The sequence below is a fragment of the Halyomorpha halys genome, unplaced genomic scaffold (assembly GCF_000696795.3).
Source record: "Halyomorpha halys isolate HHAL.00 unplaced genomic scaffold, Hhal_1.1 Scaffold462.1, whole genome shotgun sequence".
Taxonomy (NCBI): domain Eukaryota; kingdom Metazoa; phylum Arthropoda; class Insecta; order Hemiptera; family Pentatomidae; genus Halyomorpha; species Halyomorpha halys.
Window position 1 is genome coordinate 746,939 of NW_027107302.1, and position 7,536 is coordinate 754,474.

Below are 7,536 nucleotides of genomic sequence, written 5' to 3' on the forward strand. Positions count from 1 at the left end.
TAGTATTCAATTGCCTTACCAATCAGCTACCCACTCCCTGAACCTCTCAGATTTTAGCGCAATGTACTCTACGTGCGTTTTGCAGTCCTCGAGCGAATTAAACTGTTTCACGTTAAGAGAGTTTTGAAAGGCCAGAAATAAGTGAAAATCTGTTGGGGCAAGGTCTGGTGAATAAGAAGATTGGGGGCACATCCCAGCCAAACTTCAATAATATCTGCCGGGTCTGCAAAGACACGTGAGGACGGGCGTTGTCGTGATGGAAAACTACGACTTTGCGATTAGCCAATGCTGGACGCTACTGCTCAACCGCTGCCTTCGATTTTTCAAACTGGGCACAGTATACTGCAGGATTAATGGTCTGGTTGGGTGGAAGGAGCTCAAAATAAAGGACACCCTTCTAATCCCAGCAAATGCACAGTATAACCTTTGTTGGATGTAATCCTGCCTTTGGAGTCGTTAACGGCGGGACCCTTCCTTTTCCACAGGACCTTTCCCTCACAATATTACTGTACAAGACCCACTTTTCACCTCCAGTTATCAACTTTTTAAAAAATGGATCATTAACATTGCGTTTCAGGAGGCAATCGCTAATGGATATGCGGTCCAATAAATTATTTTCCGTCCAATAGTATCACTTCGAGAAACATATTCCGAGCCCCCAAGTGATTCGATACACAGTCATGAAATATGCTAAGCGTTTCTGCGATATCCCGTGTCGTAGAGTGAGGGTTGTCTGTGACCAATGCTTGAATTTGGTCATCAACAGTTGAAGGACGACACGAGGGCTTTGCGCCTTCGAAATCAAAATTTCCGGTTCTGAGCCGAGCTGACCACTGAGGAGTGGAGTGGTGGAGAGGAGAGGTCCTAAGGTATCATCACCATACACACTGTAATTTTTTTAACCGTCTGTGCAGCAAATTTTCATTTTCGGAAATAAAAAATCATTAAATGACGAAAATTAATTTTTTTTCTTCCATTTTGAGGAAGCAAAATACCACTTAAAAATAAATAATCTTGTTTGAAAATTCTCTTTTAGAATATGTAAACATTATGGACCAAGTAACATGATTTAGACAGAGAACATAGAGAGTATTAAATTGAATAATGAAAAACGCTACGAACTTATTTTACAACCCAATAGAATTCAATCAACATTTCTACTAGTTCATCTTTTACAAAACTACAATTTTACAGTTACACCCATGTAAAATAAAAATAATAATATAAAAGACTAATAACCCTATATATCTTTATCGAAGCTAAAGGGTAACGTTATTATTTTACAATGAATTAATTTAAAAATAGTGAGCGTCATCAACAAAACTATAATAAACTATTTAATAGATATTATATTAATAGTTTTAATTGATAACTATATTTAGCCCGGCTCCGAAATCCTAAAATATCTGAATTAAATCTATTATTAAAGTATACATGTAATGCTGAAATTAAACGATAAAATCTCCAAATTAAAATGGATATTGCTATATAAATGTCTTTACATAAATAAACAAAAACAGCTTTTGAAGATAGGGTTGTCAGAAGAGCACTAAAACTTAATCCAATAACAGACAGAAGAGTGTCCAGCCCGTGGGTCCATCTGCTGGAGATTAGGCTAATCCACGACGCGTGGCTCCTGACCACATCCTTTCCTAGGGAACACCTTTGCTGACCACCGCCGCTCCCTAAGGGCTCTTATCCCTCCTCATCCTATTTAATGATCTCTTCACATCCACCACCGGTGTGTTCCCGTTTAAATAGGTAAACAACAATCTGGAAAAGCCATAACAATAATCTGTAAACTATAAGTAACCCTTAAACAGTTTATGAATTAACTACTTTCAGAAATTTTGTTATCATTTAAAAAAACATTAGCTACAGCGATTCATCATTGTATTATTTTTTCTTTAATTTTATTGGTGAAAATTGGTTTGATTGTATAAAAGTGATGAAGACCATGGTTCTTTAGCGGAATAGCACATAGATTATTTGTAACAATGTGATCTGTAACAATAAATATTATCATTTAGGAAGAAGAAAGTTGAACGTATGAAGTAGATTGTGGGAAGATAATCCGTGGGCGGTCAGTAAAGGTATAAGGACAGGTCCGTACCAACCTAATTTATGTATATTTGGTAACAAAAGAGGACTAACCAAAATGCAAAACCTGCCAGCCCCAATTAACTGACCAGCATTTAACAGAGGATTGTGGATTACTATTACAAGCTTTTGTAAAAAAATTAATAGCGCTTTGTAGAGATGACACTGAAGGACTCTAGTCCTTTATATTATAATATAAAGTTATTGAAGGAAAGTCGATCATATACAAAGATGTAGAAATTTAAGTAAATCATCGTTGAGGAAAAAATAAATAAAAGGCCAACTTAAAAAATCTATGAAATGAGATAAATTGAAAATATAAATAATAATTTGTATAAAGGAAAGGAGAGTAGAAGATTGAAGCCCATATCAATAGTTATTATTTAAGCCACATCCATTATAAACAAGTAGTACCTATAAATATCGTCACGCCAAAACTAGATTATAACCGCAAATATTAAACAGAAATCTTAAAAGGGCCTAGCAACCAAATGGTTGTTTGCCAGAAAAGCAGTTGTCTAACCTATAATGTGATGCAAAATATTCAAGATATTTCTCTAGAGATGAACGTCCTTCAAAATGTGATGCGGTTTTATTCAGTCACATCGTTATCAAGATTCGTTAATAACAGTGCAGTTGCAAGGAGACTATTATCATCAGGTATCATTTGCATCCTCTTTCTGCATTCTTGTTGCCAACAACTTTGTGAATTAATACCTTGTTCATGACCGGAATCATACTCTAAATTACAGTTGGCTGTTCATACCATGTCGAAGTTAGTGACTAATAAGACATTAGAGAATTAACTCAAACCGGCACTTCAACAACTATAATTGTTCATTAAGGAAATCATAATTGCTCAAAATGGTAATTTGAAAGTAGAAAAAAATAAATTAATTCAGCATGTCCCTAATGCATTAGCAATAACTTCAGAAAATACCATCAGCTGCATATTTAAAAAGGGCCATTCTCACGAATGTGGTATTTTAAGCAGTTAACTTGTACGGTCCTGGACAACACATGTAGTGTTAATAACACTCCTTTCAGCTCATAAGGAGTGGATTATTATTTTTTTCTTAAGGATTTTTAGGCGCTATTCCTATATCAGAATCTTTTCCAATTTTTTCCCTATTTCTCACTCCTCTAATAACCTATGGTTATTATTAAAAAAAAAAAAAAACCTACAAGATCAGTAAATAATTATATATGAAAAGGTTAAAAAAGTGGGCATATTGGATTGAGTGCTGGGAATAAAAAATAAAAGTTTGTTCTGCAACGAGGAAGTTTTTTCAACACGACTATAAATGTTTGTCGCTTACGTCAAGAAATTCGATTGGATATCTAAACCTATAAATACCCCCTCAATTAGCACTCTATACTCTGTGTCCCACTCTATACTCTGTGTACCACTCTAAATTCTGTGTAATCATGTCTGTAATGTAAATGTATATTTTAACTATCTGAGAAAGTAATTTTATTTTCAGATATAATATGTTGTAAAAGTTTGGAGTTCGGTTGAAATTCTTTTTAGATAAAGTTTCATTGCAACTGTCCAAAACTATAGTGAATTCGACCCACTATCATAACATATATGATAAGCCACTGTATCAAAATTTTAAACAACACCTCAAAAGAGAAGAGTAAATCTGTCTAGACCCACATATCAACGAGGATTATGTAAAATTTTAAATATCATAAATAACATACTATCAAGCAGTGTACATTATAAAATATTTTAATTATTCATGAAATATAGAATTATGGATAAATATAAAAATGACTATATAAATATTGATAATTTGTAAAATTATCACTATCCAATATCACCAAGTATTGATATTGGTATAACAAAGGTATTATTTATTTAAAAAGCAATATTTTGAGTTCAAACAATATTTATTGTTTATTATATAAAATGGTAAAATTATTCCAGATTGTGAACCTGAAACCTTCATTAAAAAATATATAAATTAAGGATATTAATATAAAGAGGTTTTCACAATTATATCGAATGACTTTTTTTTTTTACTTATGAATAATTTCCAACCGAAAACGAATAAAATGACAATGCATATAACCAGAATATATTTGTATGAATCGGGAGTGATAAATTAATATAGAATTTAGGTTTGGTTTTGACAGATCCTTGGTCGGGCTACTCATGCGAAGAAAAGGTAACAGAGAGCAAGGTAAATATATCAATGAATGTCACGTGGGAGGTTGAACTAAAAAAAACTCCCAAAACCTTTCCCCAATCTGTCGTGGCGTGATCTAGCGAGGAGGATATACTTTGTGAACGGTATGATGTAGTGTATCATCCTGCTATCGAGGCCATCTATCATAGATAAAGTGTCCTCCCTGCGATGGCACGAGCCGCAGATAGGGGATCTGGTACAGTTAGGTGTGCTAGGCAAGTGTCACACTTTGATTCATTGGACAAATAGCCACTCGGAGATAAATAAAAAATTAAGCTGGAAACCGTGTAAGAATAAAATAAAAAATCGGAATGCCAATGGGTCCTGACAGGCTGATATGATCGGTGTGGCTAGCGCCTGCCGTGGGAACTGTACCTAAAGCCTTCTCCGGGATCTTTCGTTTGTTTTTCGAAGCCATACACAACCTGGGTACCTTTTATTTTTAAACTTCTTGTAATATCAAACCCTCCGGTCATCGGAATCTTGGCTAATAATTGATTTAAAGGATGTGAATAGCGTAAAAATCCGCATACCGGCTGTAAGTGACATTCCTAACGAAATTTTCTCAACTTATCAAAATGAAACTATAACTTTAAAATATTAAATATCACTTGAGTGTACTTTAATATGGCGGATTTAATAAAAATCGTTTTGGACATTTTTAGAAAATTTAAAGTAAAGTGGTACTTCTGGTTAGCCGATTTTAGTAGAAAGATTGATGCAACATCCCAGCCATTTACTAAACTTAAATACGTAATGTCAGTTTCGTACAAGATTTTGTTTCTCAGCTATGCTGTTCATATTCATGCGCACGAACAGATGGAGAATTTTGCGAGACCTAGTCATTTGTGCTCCGATGACCTAAAAACGTTCATTTCCAAATATGGAATTAAAATATGGAATTTTAGTTTCCTATGAAGTAATTAATAAACAATATTATAACATTAAATCATTTATTGCAAATTTGAGAGTTGGTTCCTTGAGATAAAAAAACAACGATTCAGCAACTACATCAACTTGATTGATGAATGCTATTTAAAAGACACTTCAGTATTCCAGTTCGTTCAGTAGTGAATATCCTACTATACCGTGGATATCTTTTTAAGATTTATTGAGTTGCTTTTCAGCCAATAAATTTTTGTTCAGTAAGGAATACAAAGATTTCAGATTCTGAAAAAAATGAAAAATCGGAAAGTACTCTTTATTTCCATGGTATAGTAGGTTTCTCCTTAGGCCATCGGAACTCTCACTCTGGAGCAAACTCTGGAAAGAGAATACCTACCAGGAAAGACAGGACACTTGAGACGAGGGTCCATCTAGTAATCTCAAATTTACATTAGAAAAAGAGAAAACTGGCAATAGTGTTTGCGAATATTTTTATATTAACAAGTTATACACATCTTGGTTGAATCTTCTTTTAAATAATAAAGAATCTTCTATAACTGGTTTCAGAGGTATTATTATCTGTAATTGGTGCTAAGAAAGTAATTTTTTTCTGCTTAACATATCAAAACAACAAATCGATCATTGTTAATTAATAATTATGCGTCAAATAATGAAAATATGTCAGAGCTTGATCTGTTAAACGTAAGAACTTACGTAAATTAGCTCTTCAGAACCCAACCTTAAAAAGAATATTTACATTTTTTGTTCTAAGTAAATATAATGAGGTCTGTAAGAGTTATATAAATACATGATTTATTTTTTCATAAATAAATAATGTTTTTTGTTAGTTCATGTCCTTATGTATTTTGACTAGGACAGAAAAGACATGCTGTACCATAAATTACCTAATAATTCTGGCCTATATGAGATGGCAGATCATAAATTGCAGTCCTAGAAAAAATCAATTCCAACACGCTGAGTGGTTAAAATTATAAATTTTATATTCTCCAGTAAATAACTAAAAGCTATGTATTCAACATTATTTAATTCAGGCAACTTCCTATATTTGGCTCATTGACTTCTTCCTTCATACTTAAAAATTAATTAAACGAAAGCCTCATTTTTGTTCATATCTTTTTAGTAGCACTAGTTTTTTTTTTATTTAATACCAGATCGGTCTGGTGGGTCTTACATGGTTGTTATAAAAGTTTCATTTTTTTTTAACAGTTGATTATGGGGAGTGTAGTCTCGAACAAAAGATACCCCTAACTAGATACAATGTAATTTTTAAAAAATATGATAAAATAAATAGAAACAAATAATAATTCTTGAAAAGAGAGAAAAGCAATGTTAATAACATTCGTAGGCTTAGCAAAACAAACAATGGCCCTCTAATGGAAAAAGAAGGTTAATTTGAAAAAGAAGAAGAGAATATAAATAAAATAGATGTTTTATGTCAATAAAAGAATTGATAGCTACAGAATGTATATCAGGATGGGCTTCAGTCTTCAGGTTGAGGTTGCGTTACCCAAGTTCCTTTAACTGTCGGTAACAGACAGTGGAACTTCATGAATCGTTTTTTGATGTAATCCTCCATTGACTCCATTTGCGATTCCCGATGCAATTGGCTATTTCTGACAAATCAAGGAGCATCCACTCCAAGTCTGAGTACTTTATTTTGAAAAGATTGTAATATTTTTATTTTCATAAAGGATGCCGCTCCCCAGACTTTACAATCGTACATCAGCAGTGGCCTGAGACTTGATTTAAAAATAAGAACAGTAGTTTTTGGTTTTAAATTGGATTTTTTAAATAAAATAGGATATAGCATTGCTAATTAATAGTAGCCCTCGTGATGATTTACATCGTTAGCTTAAAACGTCTGATTAATAAATTAAACAACAAATAGCGTTTCGCTGAAAGTTTCAAGTGATCCAACTTTATGTTTAGCAGTAGAACAACATACTTGAAAACTTCGTGGTTTATTAATATCAATAAAAATTAATATTAAACTCATCAGATACAGCGCTTTGATTATACTTTACAGTGATTGATACATTATATACCATAATAAATGTTACTAGGCCTCGTAAGCATTTGGCTTGTAATTTGTAAATGACAAGCAAATCTCTCATTATTGGCTAGCGCCACGACTGAGTGCGGGTGCCTTATTTCTGTCCAAAGTATTTCAGGCTCTATAACGATTTAGTACGTTCGTTAAACCCGTGAATAATTTATCTCTGGGAGGAACCTCAACACAGCCGGACCTTCTGGCGATTTATTGGAGACAGTCTTATACTGAATGCCTAACACTCTTTTAGAAACAAATATATATTTAGATATATATCTATATTTA